At 41.7% G+C, this 18,033-nt stretch overlaps 1 protein-coding gene across 1 annotated transcript in view; it reads right to left on the bottom strand.

Moving 5' to 3' along the window:
* MAF (MAF bZIP transcription factor) overlaps positions 1-18,033 on the bottom strand; it is a 157,598-nt gene that overhangs the window by 26,252 nt on the left and 113,313 nt on the right. The window lies entirely within an intron of this gene.

Below are 18,033 nucleotides of genomic sequence, written 5' to 3'. Positions count from 1 at the left end.
TTATGCAGCCCAAGCTGGAAGAGTATTGCTGCCTGGGTAGGTGGGAGTAAATGAATCTGGCAGAGCAGGGATAGAAATGGGCTTATCAAGGAGCATGTAATGGAATATATTAAGCAAAACAAAAAGGAAACGGGTAGAGGAACTTTTTTGGTGCCAGGCTGTGTTTTGGCTGTGCGGAAGTTAGGACTAAAGGTCGGATATTAGGAAAAAAATATTCTCATAAAGAGTGGTGACACAGCACCACAGGCTGCCCACAGAAGTAGAGCTGGAATCCTTAGAGGTGTTCAAGAACTGTGGATATGTGGCACTGAGGAACGTGGTTTGGTGGGAAGGGCTGATGTTTGGAGTAGACAATCTTAGTTATCTTTTCGATCTTGATTATATGATTTTATGAATGCAGAGAAATCTTTAAAGGTGATCTAGTCCAACTCCCCTGCAACAAAAAGAGACATCTACAGCTCAATTAGTTTGCTCAGAGCCCCATCCTTCCTGACCTTGAATATTTCCAGGGATGGCTCATCCACCATCTCTCTGGGCCATCTGTGCCAGTGTTTCACTGCCCTTATCATCAAAAGCTTTGACCAAAGGCAACACATTGTGGCCACATGTAGGGGCACCCATGACAGCCTGTGCCCATAGGAAGCCCAATAAAAGTCCACGTGGATGTCTCATCAGATGAGATCTATCCAGTGGGCCCTGACCATGGTTCATACTTAAATTTGATTGACGAATCTGCCAAAAAACCTGCTTTAGAAAAGTACAAGATAGGATCAACTTAATTATAGGTGCCAGATGTACCTGTATAGCAAATATCAGATACTTTGGCAAAGGGTTGGTCTGTATGTTTTAGGTAGCAACACATCTTTTCCCAGATGTGTTCTACAATTATTATTTAAAATTATTTCAGATTCAAAATCAGTTTTTCTTGTTGCATTTCCTGCAGTGCCAAGCCAGATCCTCAAAGATGTGTCTAACACAACTAACCAGACAGTAAAATAAACCTTACTCAAAGGATTTTAGAATGCTCAACATCAATGTCTTTGTAGAAAGAAAAAATCAAGAAATCATTTCTCCACTGTAGCTAGAAAAACCTGGATAAAACCTACCATTCATTCTAATGAGCTGCAAATGATATTTTAGGGTCCTGAACAGTATTTGCTCCGTCTATGTGATCAGTGCTCCTAAAGAGGGGAAGCTTCATGGAGGATGGGTGAGAGAAGAAAACAAGTATTTCAGTGGCAGGGGCTTCCCACCACCATCTTTTGGTTTGTCTCCTATCCTGTGGCTATTTGCAGCTGCCAAAATCATTGAACTTCTCATGGAAGAAGGACAAGTCTGCAGCAGGAGCTGGGGGATACCACAGGCGTTCTTTGCATGTCCCTGCAGCATCAGCCTCCACGGACTCTCCCTGTCCCCTTCAGGCTGAGAAAACCATTGACCTCAGGCATTGCCATGTCTAGCTTTCACTCCCTGGAATCACAAGCTGGAGTCAAGGCCCTGAACTCATACACAGTGCTATGGGTTGGCTGGCTCAGAAACACTGAAGACTGCATTCCCTTATGCATTTTTCTTGTAGTTGGTTGGGCTGGACCTCCTCAGGTCAGGTTTCATATCCCCAGCCACAACCTCCAGATGGGGACTTACGGTAGTGCCTTCCAAGCTTGCCAAAAAGCAGCAAGAGAAGCAGTTCCCTTGCTTTCCCATGACAGCCTAATGATGACAGAAATCACCCAGCATGGGCTGCTGGGTTTGATATTTTTCTGCTACTGGGCAGAAAATAACGTGCCTCTTATTGGAGTAGAATTTGATTTAAAATGGGAAGGATTTAGAATTCACATTGTAATCGGACCTACATCTCCCCTGCCAAATGCTCCTGACACTGGGATTAGCTTTATATTGCTCACATTTTACTACCTCGTGAATCTTTCGTGCTATGTGGACAGTGCTAAATCTCACTGATAAGGGATGGATGTTGCTCCTACTCCAAAAGGCTCTGCAGTTTCATCAGGGAGTGGAGTACTGTAGCCAGGTGTGGGGCAAAAAATGAAACCAACCCGATTCTTCTGTTTCAAGTGAAAATGCAGAGTGACACTGCATGTCTACCAGGAACCCAATTATGGACACCCAGAAAACATCATCCTTTCTGCATTGTGGTTGCATATGGCTGGAGGATAAGGAGACCCTAAGCTCTTTGGCACTTCCCAAAATCCCCAGCACATCACATGGAGGCAGAGCTGTGAGTGCCCCAGTGCTGTGACTCACAGCCTGCCTCAGCTGCCTTCAGATCCAAATATCCTCAACAGTTTTGATCCCATGCACATTTTGCCATTTTTTCCCCCCTACACAAAAGAAAAAAAAAAAAAAAATTATGGGCCACTGTGGTTGCAAGCCAAATATCCCAGGAATGTGAACAGAATATGAACAGCAATTATTTTATGACCTACTGCTGCAGATCATGAGTTCCTCCTGCTCTAACCACAGACAGTGTTCAGAAACACAGGTAGGAGAACAGGTGGTCACCAGAGCCTGCTCAGCTCTGTCTCACCCACAATCTGACAGCAATCAAACATTTTTACATCTTTCTGTATCTGCAAGACAAAGGCTTCAAAAAGTTTGCAGTTCCACCAGACCTCGCGCAATATTTGCAGCACCCCTCAATTAGAAACACTTTCTCACATACCTACTCATAAAATCACCAGCGTCCGCATCTCTGGCAGAAAATTTTGTAATGAATTTTTTTTTTTAATATATTTTCAGCTGTAAACAGCAGAAAACGCCCTTCAGGCACTTCACTAGACCTTTTATCCGTACGCAGGAAAAAGAATTGATTGATTTTGAAGTTAAACGTTGGCATCTGCTGTTATTCAAAACCAGGACCTTGGATACACTCATCCGCCATGCTTTCAGCTCAGCCACCAGTGTGCTGCAAATGAAGACAAGCTGTTGTCAAATGAGAAATGCAAAATAGTCAATCTGTTTGTCTGTTTAATGTAACTGGGAACATAAGCTGCTAAAAATGCTACCATTCTGCACTGTCAGATGGGAGACACTCTCCAACAAACGAAAGCCTAATGACCCATTTTACTCAGGCGCTCTGGAGTTCCTCCTAATGGTATTTTCCATATGCACTTCAACATGCTTTTAACTGAAACTGCAAATGGTACTATTTTCTATCTAACACAAGCGTGTAATCTGTGTAGCGTATTTTTTTTTTCCTCTGGCACCATGAAGGAATGCTGATGTTCAAGGCGTCTTGAAACAGTGAGCATATTGCTCAAGCATCTGATGCTCATCTTCTCTTTACACCTGTCATTGTACTGTATTAAAGGAAAAAAATCAAGTCATTAACCATGATAGATATGTTTTTAATAAGAAAGTGTTGCGCCTCACCAGGCAGATAAATAGCAAGTCTTAAGATATCTTCAGAGCCCAAGCATACAATTACGGAATAAAGTTAAATATGCTGGGGACTCTTCAAAGACTGCTATAACTTGTAAAGATTAGGTCTCTATCAATTACCCAAGCTGCACTTCTTCAAGAATTTTCTAGCATTAAAATTGCTAATTTGACTTTTCCTCCGAAAGTTCCTCATTCCCTACAGATAATTATGTGTGAAATGTTGCCTAAACAAAACAGTGATTTGGCCAAGAAAACAAGTGTGCTCCATTGTCAAATCAAAAAATAGTGAAAAACAATGCTAGGATTGCCAGGGAGGGGTGATAGGGAACTCGACAGTTCTCAGCCACTTTATTAAATATTCATGGGGTTTGTAAGGGGAAGTGTTGTGGATCTGATTTCAAAACCCACAGAACTCTTTTTTTTAGTGTCCTTTTCCTTTCTTTTTCTCCCCCAAATGCTATAGGATTTAGTGCATCTGCATAGGCAGCACAGTATCAACCAGCCAGCATTGGGTTTGCCTTCTCCTTAGATCACTCACCAGCCCCACAGCCTGCTGTTACACTCGCTGCTTTAAGCCACTTGCAGTGTCAGTCCCAGATTTCTCTCCATCCCTGCTGCTACCACGGTGATATCTTTGTTAATTCTTACATGAGAGCTGCTCAGTGAGGAGCTGCAGGCTCCTGGCAGTGTTGTGCTGCATGGTGCCACACGAGTGCCCTGCCCTCAGGGTTCTGCCAGCATCCATTAGCAGCCCCTAACCAGCACTGAGCTCCAAGCACTCCCAGTGCCCCTATAGAAAATGAGATCCCACTCATGCAGATTCCTTTCCATTGCCACAAATACACAGTATAATTATTTTTTTCCATAAGATTGTTCCATTGGTGGGAACCAAAGGTGTAAGGAGAAGAGGCCAGCTTAGCTGGGGAGGTGCTGGAGGCACCACCTGAACTGTGATTGCCACCAAAGGGCCAAAACCAGTCAAAGAACAGAAAGGAGATAACTACAGCTTAAAACAGTTGGGACTAGCAGGCTGTCAGTGTGTGAGTGCCTCAGATTTTTGTGTTCAGGAGGGAAAGAAAGAGCGCAGAAGGAGCAGGTGCAAAAGTGGAAGACATAGTAGAGAGTATTTAATGCAGAGGGTTAATACAGTGACTAGACACCTTCAAGATTATAGAGAAACTTAATATGATCTTGGAATTATCTACACAGTAATCAAGAAGATATTAGTGCATCCAAAAAAAAAAAAAAAAAGCTTTATTGAAAGAAGTCTGGTACCTAAGAGAGAGATTTCAGGCTAGGAGGGGAAAAATCTATTGCTCTATTGCTCTTTGCTTGCTGTACGCCTCCCTCCTGCACTCCAAGGGGAGAAAAATAAAAGAAAAGGAAAAAAAAAAGCCACCATAAAACCAAAGCCAGGCCTTTCCATCACAGATCAAAAGTCAGGCAAGTAGCGTTGCATTGCAGCTGCCTGAATTATATTTGGCCTCTGAATAATAAATAGGGAATTTCTCGAACCACAGGCTCATTAATGAGCACTAATTCAGAACTGATGGCACAGTGTTCAGTAACTTAAGCAATGTAGACAATGAAGGTTCTCAACTCTGGTACAAAGAGCGACCTACAGAATCTTGCAGAATGAGTAATTACCACTAATATCCATTTCAGCTTCTATTAGAACAACCAATAAAACAAGGTCATGACAACAGGCAAGGATCACATCCCAGCAAGCATCGCAGTGGGGAGAGACGGAGTCACCCTGGAGCAGGTGGGCTCTTCCTATTAGTTGAGCTCCTCGATGAATAAAGGTTCTGACAGCTCCCTGGAGAACTACAGACGTGCGGCAGTGGCTCAGGGAATAGGGGATGGTTTTCAAGAGCACAAAGGTTAGGCTGGGATGGGCTCTGGTTTGACCCATAACTAACAAAGGCTCTGAAGACAGACCATCCGCTACTGACTTTTCTTTTTGCTTTTCAAATAGTTTAGAATTAGTATTAACATATGGTGAGAATGATTCAGTAGTCTGATAGCTGGGGATGGACATGGAACAAGTTGTAACAAAGGGAAAAGTTGACAGATAGGAAAGGAGCAGCAACGGTTGCCTGCAGTGTGAAAAATAACTGAGCAGAATGAACTGCCTGGAGAGTTTTCTACTTTGTACAGATGAGCCTTATTATTTCCTAAGAGAAGGAGGGAAAATATGGTCAAGAGAGAAAATAAAGAAATTATCTGCAATTTTTTTTTGGTGCAGTAAGTAAGTAGGTGGCTGGTTGTTAAAAACAGTCTCTGATAATACTCACGGGACCCCCTGGTGCTTTTGAAAAGCTGTAGGAAGACTGGTTTTCTTCCCCCCAAATGCACTAAAATTTCACTCTTGAACAGAGGCAGTTTTTCAGTGACACCATTTGACTTTTAAAAACACACAACATTCAGACATCATAGGGCTACTTGAAGTGATCCCCTCCCAAAACAATTCATAGGCTGGAAATTGTTTATCACAACCATCCGAGCAATACTGAGAAGCCCAGAGGGGTTTGCAACCAGAGCTAATTGCCTAACAAAAACAATTCACAACAAATAGTTTGACAAACTCATAAAACATCAACCATGATGGCTAAATCTTTGTCTCTCAGGAGGGTTCATTGTACAGCTGGAGTGGTGCATTGTGGCTGTGCTGTGGGACGAGGATTTCCCCAGCTCTGGGGAATGGATTGGTGGGGAAAGTTGGTCCAGAAGCAACAAGTGGCTTGGTGTGGCTGCAGGCAGCCAGAAAGAGGTCAGCACAGCTCTGAACTGCAATAGTGGCTCTTGAAGGTATGAGATTGAGGAGTAGATGTCAATGAGGCATTATAAAGTTTTTGGCCTTCAAAGCTTAGAATCATAGAATCACGGTCATAAGGGCTGGAAAAGATGACTAAAATCATCCATTCCATCAACCCATCCCCATCAAACCATGTTTCACAGTGCTACATCGCCATGTTTCTTGATCACCTCCAAGGATGGTGACTGCACCACCTCCCTGGGCAGCCCATCCCAATGTTTTACCACTCTTCATGAGAAGAATTTTTTCCTAATATCCAACCTGAAGCTTCAAGCATTACAAAAACCCCAGCATCAAAATCCACCTAAAGGATGCATTCCTACCTACCTGTGCCCCTGGTCTCCCAGATTTCAGTCTTCATCTAAACATCCTTCCATTTCTACATTTTTTTTATTATTATTTTTGTGGTGTACTATCTAGTACAGGTTTCTGCTCTCTGTAAAAATGTGCTGATTGATATTTCTTTTCTGTTTAACTTTAAGGGACCTTAGTGAATACTTCAAGGTTTACAGCTCAAATAATTGTTTAGTAAGTGAACCTCTTCTCCTCCAGATTTTGGTAAAAAAAACTACACAGTTAAAATATTTTATTTGGATTCATACCTCATTTTAAAGTGTTGCTCATAATACCTGACAGGAGCTGAACTTTAGTTAGCTTTTTTCTGCCTCTTTTCCCTTCTTTTGAAGGAAAACAAGAAATCGAACATAGCTTCTGACACATTAGGCATGACTACTGGGAAATTAAAACAAATGCTGGTACAATTCACAGGGGAAAAAGAGCTCAAAGTTTCCTGATAAATTTGTTCTCAGCTTCAAATGCATGTCATAAATTAATAGGTGATCAACATGCTGTATTTAGCTGGCACCAAGTAATTTTCTCTGAAGATATTAGACAGAATATAGCCAGAGTAGCAAATTGGCTGAAAGTGAAACGTTTTGAGTGCTTTGTTAAATTCATACCAGACAACTTCAAGCTCCAACAAAATGGAAAAATCTTTGCTGTACTTAACTCCAAGGATTTAGAAAACTGACTAATAATGCAAATACCCAAAGGTTAATAGCCTGGTGCCATAGCCTGAGCAGGCGCCCAGCTTACAAGAGCTCCATCACGTTCTGTTCGGACAGCTGGGATGCTTGGAGTGCTGTCAGCATAGGCACACTCCAAGAGGAAAATGCCTTTCAAGGAAATCAGAAGCACGACCTCACAGCCTCATTTGGGCTGGCTTCTACATATCAGGCCAAGCTGTTATAAGGTGACAGAATATTCTGTGGTCCCAATTCCTAACTCATGTCAAATAATTCAGAAAATCATGTATTTGGCAGGTGGAAACCATAGAATCGTTAGGATTGGAAAAGACCTCTAAGTGGGATAATATCAAGACATTGTGCTAGAAATAAACACATTTCTCCAGTTTCTAGAGTCTAGATCTACGTTCTTCAGCCCATTAAGTGCATACCACTTGCAAGGAGCAACTTTCAGCCCTGGAAGTCCCTTACCAAGGTGATACTGGGACAAATTACTGAGGAAATGAAGTGAGGCATAGCCTAGAGCACTGCTGGTTTGGATCTAACAAACCCCTCTCCTATCCCCCACGTATCCCCAGTATCAGCCTACTCTTGGGTCTCTGGAGAACATTAGACAGGGAGCACAGCAGCCCCATTTGTGCTGTGCTGCACCGCCAGCCTTTTGTTTCCCCACATCAAAACCTACATTTAACATATGTGTGTATAAGGGGTGTGCACACCCTTCAAAATGTCTTCGGAGATGGGACAAAGCAATATTATCTTTGAGAAAATGCAGATCCTAACTTCGTCTCCCAAAAGGAAAATTACGGACTTGAGCAATTCCTGGTACTTATCCAAATAGCCTTGTCAAATTATTTAAATACCGCATTGTGATATTATTGAAGTTGGTACCAAGTTACTCTTGGCAGAAGCCAGTGCTTGCTGGCAGGTGCTGAGTAGCTGAGCTGTTACCGCTCCAGCTCTGTGTCAGCAGCGTGTTGGCTGCTGAGGGGCACTGCAACCAGGGAACTCAGCAAAGTGCCCTCCTGAAGGGGTTCCATCTCCTGAGTTGCTTCTACCTCTTGGAGGCTGGTTATGGATCTGCTGTGATGCTAGAGTGATGCTAGCTTTTGGGAGATGAGTTGAAGGGAAGTGTCGTACAGCTGCATTCAGCACAAAGCCAGTGGGGAGCTCACTTCTATCTTAAAACAACTTTAGTATGTAAATCTCCCAAGTAGAAAATGGAATTTAGGAATTTACCTACTCTGTATTTTAAGGGAAGGAGGGGGAAAAAGCCCAGCTTAGACTTATGCATTTTTCATTATTCAGGACCCACTCTACTGATGTATGCTTAATGCTTTCGTCTCTGCTATAATTTCAGTTGGAAAATTGCTCTAAATGCAAGAGTTTGGTGGTGTTCCATGGACTATGATTCAGAAAAATGGTTCTGAGCTGTGGATACAATAGGGACTGCCCAACCAGCAACAGCAATGGTGGGGACAGGAGAGAGACCTTCAGGAGAAGAAGGAAACAAAGTTGTGAAATAAGCATGGCATGGGAGTTGATTGTGTTGGACAAACTGGGAAGATGCTATGAATCTTCTCAACATAAGAGAGGATCAGGACACCCTGTCAGAAACCTCCTGCAATACTGATGAGTGTGCAGAAGTAAGATCAGGCTCCACCAGCTCTGTCAGCCAGCTGAGAGGTGCACCTCAGGGAAGGACCTGGTAGATCACTCAGTCCCCACATCCTTTACTAAAACCTTCTGTTCCCCAAATATCTTTTCAGGTTTTGTCCACTTTGGCTGAAATGTCTCAAGTGATGGCTTTTCCATCACTCCTCTCGGGAAACTGTACCTTCATCTAACAGCCCTCAGTAACAGATCTCTTGCTATTCAGCCAACATTTGCTTTGGCTCAGTTTCATCTCATTACTCTTAGTTATATCTTCACGTACCATGCTGACATGCTTAATATCATCTGAACATTTTTGAGAGCTAAAATTTATATTATCAAGACAAGCGAAAGGAAGTAAACAGAAGATAAATTTTTCCATAGATACTGCTTTCCATGGATAAGTCTACTTAGAATAAAGCCATGCTCTAGGAAGGAATCAGTAAGCAGGTGAAATGAAATGACAAAGTTGTCACTTTTCAATCATACTAGCATGACAAGATTGTCACTCTTCTGCTGGACACCTTTACCCTTAGAGTAATTATTTTGGTGTGCTGTGCAATGGATTTCACTTTAGGCTCCTCATGAATGACTACAGGACAAATTCACTGCTAGTCTGAATGGATATAACTGCTTCAACTTGTCCTATATTTTCTAGCCAAAGATTTGCCTCTGCAATTCTTTAAGAAGACATCTGCTGGGTTACAGGACACAGCACCTTTGCTCATGTTGGAGCAGCGTACCAGCTCCGGGACTCCATCTCATCCTGCAAATTGATTATTTCCACTCTTCAAAGGTCCACGTGTCTGAAATCCATATTATGCATTTGAGTGCAATTTTACTGAAAGGATCCAAATCTATCTGCCAGAAAGCTCTTTTTTCTTTCTCCAGAAACTCATAGGGAACATGCCTAGATTGTGCTTTGGTGAGGTGAATGCAGAGACTGACTTAAATTAATATGTCTGGGAATAAATTATTTCTGGAGTGTCTTGAGCCAGCATCACATGAATAGATTACCATGAAGCACTATGGGAAGCAATAATTCATCTGCAAATCATAGTTTAAAGCAGGAAAAAAATCTATGAAAGCTGAGGATAACTGTTCAGCCTCTTTCTCAGTGGTGAAAAGAGCTCTGCAATCTGCAAAGTACCTTTGTCTTTGCAAGATCCTGGTTTAGTCAAGAGACTTTTCAGATTGTGTTATAAGAGAAAAAACACCCAGATTTCACCTCCACTGTCTCAATACCATTTAAAATGAAAGAAGTCATTACATGTCTTTGTTACTTTTTAAAACACAGCTTTCTTCTAATTCAGCACTACAAACCAAAGAGCTAAATGCTTCACGTTGAGAGCAATGATAATTCTCTGCTGATCACAGGAGAAATGCACTTTGTAGCCTATCTGATGCCTCCAACTTTCCTATTCAAAATCACATAGCTGTGACCTCAGAGTGAAACCTCAGAGGTTTGTGTTACAACAATCATCTCCACGACCTGAATGGCCATGGTGAGCATTTCAAAGGCAGAAAACCAGCAAAGACAAAAGTGTGGATATGCCATCAGGAGGGGAGATGACAATACATGTACACGCAGCCTCCAGTGGAACCAGCTTTGTTAGCATTTGTGGAAAAGGCCTTAGCAACACAGCCTTCAGAAAGGGCTCAAAAACTCTGTGGAGACCTGGCTGCACGTCCCTTTTCAACCTGTGATGAAGTTCATTTGATTGCATCCCAGATGTGACCATGACTTGAGTATCAAGACCAAAGCAATTTTGCGTGCATCTCCAAGTGGTGGGCAATACATCTGCTGCTCACAACACAAAGCAGACAGAGCGAGGCTTTGTCTGGTCTCATTCTGTCATCCCAAATCTAACCTTCTCTTAACAGCCATAGCTGACAAGAACTAAATCTGACGAAGCTACTTTACTTCCAGAAGTAAGTTTGACACCTCAGTCCCTCTGAGATACAGAACTCAGGTATTTGGAAATGAGCCTAGGAAAAATCATCTGCTTTCTTATGAGTGCCTAACTAGGAAAAGATATCAAATTCCTGCTGGGGGGGAAAAAAAAAAGGAACAAATTCTCCCAAACCAGAAAACAGACATTTCTTGCAGATTGCACTTCATCAGCAGAACTCGTTGCCCTTCTGCAGAAAAGGCCCAACTTTGTGGAGATGTCTAGAAGGCATTTGGTGGCTGCAAAACCCACTTAGTCTGCTAACACTTCTTCTCTGCGTTTGGAAAGATATCTGTGCGTCCATTTGTGTTATAAGTTCTCAGGCACTTTGAGAAACCTGTCCAAACAGACTCCTGCTGCTGCTCGTGTCATAACTGTTAGCAGCTCCTTCCATAAATAAACACCGAATCCTAATGTTTTCTATACTGGCCAGTACTACAGTAGACTGGAAATTATTCAAGGTGATTCTAGGGAAGATATGATGTCATATGTTGCTGTACTAAAAGCCTGTGTATGTCATAGGAAATATTTTCATACGCTCCTTTTATGGGGTTTCTGCAGTGCACTAAATAATTTTCCCTACTCAGCAAAAATGCTTTCCAAACAATACAATGCCACTCTTGAACTGCTGTAATCATAACCTCACACAACTTCAGTGTGAAAAATTTATTCCACTAACAAAGTTTCCTATTTTATTTATATAGTCCTATTTAAGGATATAGGACTTGTTTTAATACTACATAAAGAATCAAGCAACTGTTTGCTCAGCTATGACAACAAGAAATACAAAGAAGGTGCATATGTCCAAAAAGATAATAGCTGACTATCAAATCAATCCCTGAAATTAGTTGTGAAACGAAGGAAATGAAGTGGAATATGTGAACGGTTATGAAAAACAACTAAATTAATTTACATGGGTAAAAGAAACGGTACATGAGAGACAACTGTCACAGCAGAGTTATTCTCCTTATTTGAAATAAATGGGATTGGATATGCACATGCATGTGTGCATTTATGGGTGTTTGTGTGAGAGATTTATTAAAATGTTTAATGAAATTGCCATGGTTGTATCAAGTTACACGCAGTGCTTCACGGGTCTAATCCTGCTCACGTTAAAGGTAATGGAAATAAGAACAGTTGACTAATTATCACTCTGTAAGTGTTCCACTACGCTCGTGTTGGATTCTAACAAATTACTAGAACCTCAGGGAAAGAAACAATGCTAATTAAGATGAACTTTAGGTGTAGGACCTAATTAATACGATCTTTACATGAAATTTGTCCCAAATGAAGCAACTTTAAAAGTTACATGAATAAATGCCTTGGGCTGTGTAGCACTAAATAAGTAAAAAAAACAAACAAAACACAAACAAACACGCTCCTTAAAAATCAGCAAGCAACAAATCAAGATATTAGCATGGTGTTATGCGACTGCAAAGTCTTTGCTTCTGCAAAATATTTTGGTTTGCTTTAGCTTTGAATTCCAGTGTAGGTGAAATGATAAATGCTGGGGGTTGTTTCTGCTTCCAGTGGATATCACACAGAGATGCTAGAGGGAAAGTAGAAGAACGGCAGGAATGCAGAAGTGGCTCTTTTGTTTGGGGGGAAATATTGATTTTAAGATTTTGTCAAAAAATGATGTGTCAGTCTATTAAGATAAGAATTTAAAACTGTATCTGCTGGTAACTTCTGGTAACTTAAAATGTTTTCCTCCTGTTTCATGGGACATAACCAGATTCCCAAGTAGGATAAACTTGTGCACCAAGTCAGTTGCAGAAGGCTCAGTGGTGCAACTGGTACAACTCTTGGGCGTGCAGCTACCTATGTGCACACACAGGTACACTTCAAGTACATAGGAACTGAAAGCAGTGCACATGGTAACATTTTGGAATCTGGGAAAGAAAATGAGTCCCAACACATACTATTTCTGTTCTCATTCAGTACAATGTTTTGCGCTTGGCTGTTTGCAAAGAGACTGGTGGGCCAATGTTACTTACATAATAAAATATAATACATAATAAAATATTGGCTCCTGGTTGCCCTATAGGGTAGAATCTGAGTGTGTATGTTTGGTGGCCCTGCTAGGCAGGGGGGTTGGAACTACATGATCCTTGGGGTCCCTTCCAACCCAGGTGATTCTGTGATTCTGTGATTCTGTAATTACCATCCCATGGGCAAAGAGGCTTTGAGTAGAGAAGATGAGGTTCACCATGACATTGAGAAAGGGACTTCACTTGTTTCATAGGTCAAGTTGTTGCTCTACAAATATTGTTCAATGTCATCTAGAGGATTTATTTTTCTTTACAAAACAGGAGAACTCCTTATGCCTTACAATCCTGCTGCATTCCCCATCTGGGGCTAAAAGCTGAGCCTGCTATGAAGCCCAGCATGAAGCTCTGGACATTTCTTATAGCACCTAAGTGCCAGATGGACTTAATCCTCTGGCTGGACTCCAGAATCTTGGGGTGAATCCTGATCCCATTGAAACTGCTGGCAAGAGTCCCACTGGTTTTAATAAGGTCACTCTCTGGTCTCTGCTCCAGCAGAGCTTTAGGGAGACCCTGGAGTTTTTTTCTGAATGAAAGTAAGTTGACTGAGTATTGATTTGTCTGAATTAAAACAAAGAAGACAGCAACAAAGAAGAAAAAAACTAGCCTATGGGAAAACCAAATAACAACGTACAGTTATTTGGTTCTGCCAGATATAATAAGAATATCAGATGCAATATGTGAACGTACATAAGCATTTTGGCTTTTCTATGAAACTGGAATTCCTCACATGCTGACCTCGTGCCCTGCTCCTACTTCTATTTTTCTCTCTCACCAGTCCATGAGGAAAAGGGGGAGAGAGAATGAGAAAGAAATAAAGACAGAGAAAGAAAAAGACAGAATGAAAAAGAGAGAGCAAAAGAACAAAAGCAAGCAGGCAAGAGAGAGAGAAAGAAAGAAAAGAGAAAGAAATCAATGTGCTGCCAGTCAGTTTTTTAGGGCTTGTGGAAGTTATGGGGCCCTACATAGAGAAGGCATTACATTTTTTGATCTGAAGCCAGATTCTTAATGAAATAGGAGGGCAGGCGGGAGGCTAATGTGATTCAGCATCTAAAAGCAAGCAGTTGCATCAATAATTTTTAGCACTGGCACTTGTGCTAAGACAAAACATAACAGAGTTTAGAAGACGAGTTGTCAGTGTGATTTGGGGGCCTTTCAGTTGTTCAATATAACTCCATTAGGTTTTGGAAGCACAAACAGGTAGCAGGGTTTTGTGAAAGTAATACTCTTAAACCACTATATAATTAAAATTGAGCTCTTTGGAGAATAATTCTACTACATATTACCAGAGGTGACCTCTCTCTTATCAATCTCTGGTGAATAGCATTATTTGTTTTAGCGTTGTCCCTTTGCAGCCTAACAAACAGAACACCAAAGCAGCACCAGGCTGGGCTGCCTGTAGCTGTGCTCATTGCCAGCTTCTCCCTTCTCTCTGCAGCCAGCTTTTGGAGTGCACCCACCTCTGCTGCTGGACAGCTTCTGCTTTGCTGCACCAGGGAAAGTTCCTTGTCAGTTGGTTTTGAGTGAGATGGGGTAAAGTAGGCTAAAGGAAACCTTATGTCATTTTTTCCTCCTTCACGTGGATAGCACATAAAACTTCGAGAGACTGACTGACTTTTCAGGCGAAGCTTTGCAAATCTGCCTACACAAGGAATTTGGCTAGGATGAAAATCCCACCAGTGAAGAGATCTCACTACAAGTTAGGCCATGCGTGACTTGTTTCCCCCTAAATCCCTCACACAGAGCACCAGCTTGCTTGTGTTGTTTGCAGGGCCTGGCCTGAGCCTATGCAGGGAGCTCTCATTGATGCAGGGTGATGCTCAGGGTACAAATTGTTAGGCCAGGAATCATGCATAATGGCTTTTCCAATATTTTGCACATCAAATACTGAGTTTAAACCCTGATGACAGCTTGTCACTGGACAGCATGGGCTTTCCAACAAAAGCACCCCAAAAGCATTGTGCTCTTATTGGAGAAAACACCACAGGCATGAAGAAGATCCATACCATAAACACTGCAATTTGAGATGGAACATTAACTTCAACCATGCAGAGGTTGTGTTCCTTGGACATGACAACACAAGGTATTTCAGCAAAGCCCAGACAGCTACTGAGCAAGTTGAGCAGCACGTTTATTCCTTTCAGGCTGGAAATCCAGTAGAAAGAGGTTAAAAGAAGAGCAAGTGCTGGAGTCATGGCACCATGATCCCTGGTTTTCCACTTAACTGCAGAAGTCAGTGCAGTTTCTTGGCTCCCAACACCGACCCATGGCCAGCTCTTCCCACGAGCCAGTACTCCCACACATACACTACAAAATATATATTTTGATTATATTTTCTCTCTTCAGATCTCATGACGTTTACTTGCTCATAAAGTAATCCACCTATATGTAACTCCATGGCTAAGGCGATCATTAATTTTGCTGAACTGACACAGAAAGACCTAAGAAAGGGCATGACAAGAACTGCCAATAAAAGCTGATTTTGCAGCACTATTTATCTCCCCTATTAGTCTTAGATACAGCACTCTGTTCAGTGTTCTACATATCTATTTATATTAAAACAATACAATAAGCTGATTCTGAACTAAAGGAAAAAATTCAGCTAGCGAGCCAGAATGAGGGAATATGAATTGCTTTACATCCCAAGCATGTAAAACGCCTCACTTCTATCCCCTAAACTTACTGAGACTGTAAATTTGCATTGTCTCCTGCTCTCCTAAGACAGAACTGCTGTCTGCCTCCCTCATTAATCTTCATAAATTTCAAGTGATACAATGGCCTGGCCTCGCCCTGCAGGCATTAATAAGCACAGAAAATTGCAGAAGGCAAAAGTTTGGGGCAGTCAGCCCATATGCCTAACCTATGCCTTGTTGTGCTGCGATAGAGCTAGGATAGGATAGGGAGCAGGGGGGTGTTGTAACGCTCCTTCACTTTCCAGCTTTTGAAACTGTACTGATTTTTGCAAGTGCTTTTGAACTCCTAGGAAGGTCTAGACAGCATTGGCTTTGGAATGGAAAAGGAGGCATGGATTTGTGCACAGCTATATTTGGATAGCATATCGCTCACACCCACTGCAACTGCTTCTGGCTATGAACAATCATTGAGCATTACCTAGATGTGAAGGGGACAAGGATTTTCCTTTGGATACATTAGCAGGCATGGCTAGGACATATACTGGCCCCTGCTTGGTGCAAAGTGGCTGTACCTCCAGCCCTGGTCTTGTAGGACTCCATATTTTGCACCTTGAGGGTTTTAGCTTAAAAAAAAAAGGGAAAGAAAGAAAAAGCACAGCTCACAGCCTGGTGCTACTGCAGAAAATTACGGAGCAATTAATAACAATTTACAAGGCAGAACCAACGCGTGCTAATAGGTATAAAGAGCCATGTAAACAAGTGTGGAAAACATCACGTTAAGCAAAAATTTCCATGGTGCAATGCTGAACGTCCTTAGACAAACCATTTTCTTCTGTATTTAACTTGGAAAAAAATATTTCCATAAAAAAACCAATGCACAGTTAAGGTGTACATCGAAACTGAAAAAAATCCAACACAGTCTCCAAGTTCAGGGGCTGCTTAGGGCCAGGGAAGGAAGTCTCTTCTCCAGACATTTATTAAGGTCCCCTTCTGAACAATTTCATTCCATATGGGCTATATAGCACAAAACGTGCAAAACAAAGAGAAGGGAGCTAATGCTTGTGGAAAGCTCTCTTTGGAGGATGCCAAAGCAGTAATAAAAACTGTTCTAATGATTTGATCAGCAAAACAAACTAAAAGCAAACTTTAGAATTAATGAGAGCTCTAGATCAAAAATGCGGATGATTTTCCTCTCATTAGTGGTTTTTATCATCAGATGCTAGCATTGTTTGAATGAAATTCATTCAAAGACCTCAAATAAAAGCAGTATTTGGTAAAAGAAACCGTGATTTGGGTCGATTAACAAACAGAACATCTTGCTAAATAATTCCTTTATGAACTATTCAGTAATGATGTAAAGCGGGCATCTTTCTGCTGCCTCAGTGAAACAGCCTTCAGAAAGATCATTAAACCAGCTTTTTGTAAGACGAGCTAAACACAACAACCGAAACGTCTGTTATAAGTTTATATCTGTGTTCAACTCAATTAGGCCTTAGGCGACAGATGAAAGCAAAGCAGAGTTTCCTCCGAGGCTGTTTCAAGCAGCTAACTTTCTCAAGAAGTGCTTCTGCACACTACTTTGGTCTTTCCAAGAAGCATCACACCCCAGCGGTGCAGGCAGGGCTATACCTGCACACAACCAAAGCATCTCACCTGCTGTCAGTCCTCACTGGGCCATGCATTCCCAGTGAGGATGGGCTGGCTAAAGGATAGGGTTTTACTCCTTGTCTGATCCCTTCTCATTGGAAACTCCCTCCGATAGACCTCCTCCAAATGAAACATGTTCTGTCAGAAACGTTTCACCTGCCCACTAAGTACATTCACTACAGAGAGCCTTTTTATAATGTGCTAATTTATTTTTAGAAATGGTTTTATATTGCTGAGCACCCTGAGTGCCTTTGGCAACTTCAGGTACTTTAGAAATAAATGTATTATTATTCCTCTTTAGAGATTTAAACTGTATGTTAAGTGGTTAAAAGTAGCCATTACATGGTTGGTGGCTTTTTCTTTTATTGGTTTTCCCAACGGCAATTTTAATACTGAATTTTATTATTTTTATTATTTTTATTATTTATTTATATTACAGCACTTAGACTCTTAATTTAAGGAGAATCGGTTCCAAAAATGGAAGCAGGGTGCCTGACTGTGAAATGAGGTGCCTGAGGCCAAAGCTGCATCTCCAAGAGCTCCCAGGCTCTGGGGCATTCATACCATTCTCTGATCCCACTGGTCCCAATCACCTCCAGTTCTGCCCTCCTGGACTTGTGGAGAATACCCCACTGTATGTGTTTCTCAGGGAGCTAAATCTGATCGTCATTTCACAAATGATACTTGGTATACAGACATGAACAAATTGCAGTTGCCTTCTCTCCAAAGAGAGCATATGGTGTTGCTTTAAAAAAAAAAAAAAAAAAGTCAAAAAATTCAGGCCAGATTCACTGCCCTGCTGTAGGTCAGGATGGTCCAAGCCTTGTAAAAGCACTTTCTATGCCACAGCCTAGACTG

The sequence above is a fragment of the Lagopus muta genome, chromosome 12 (genome assembly GCF_023343835.1).
Source record: "Lagopus muta isolate bLagMut1 chromosome 12, bLagMut1 primary, whole genome shotgun sequence".
Classification (NCBI taxonomy): Eukaryota; Metazoa; Chordata; class Aves; order Galliformes; family Phasianidae; genus Lagopus; species Lagopus muta.
This window is presented reverse-complemented; position numbering and strand designations above follow the sequence as displayed.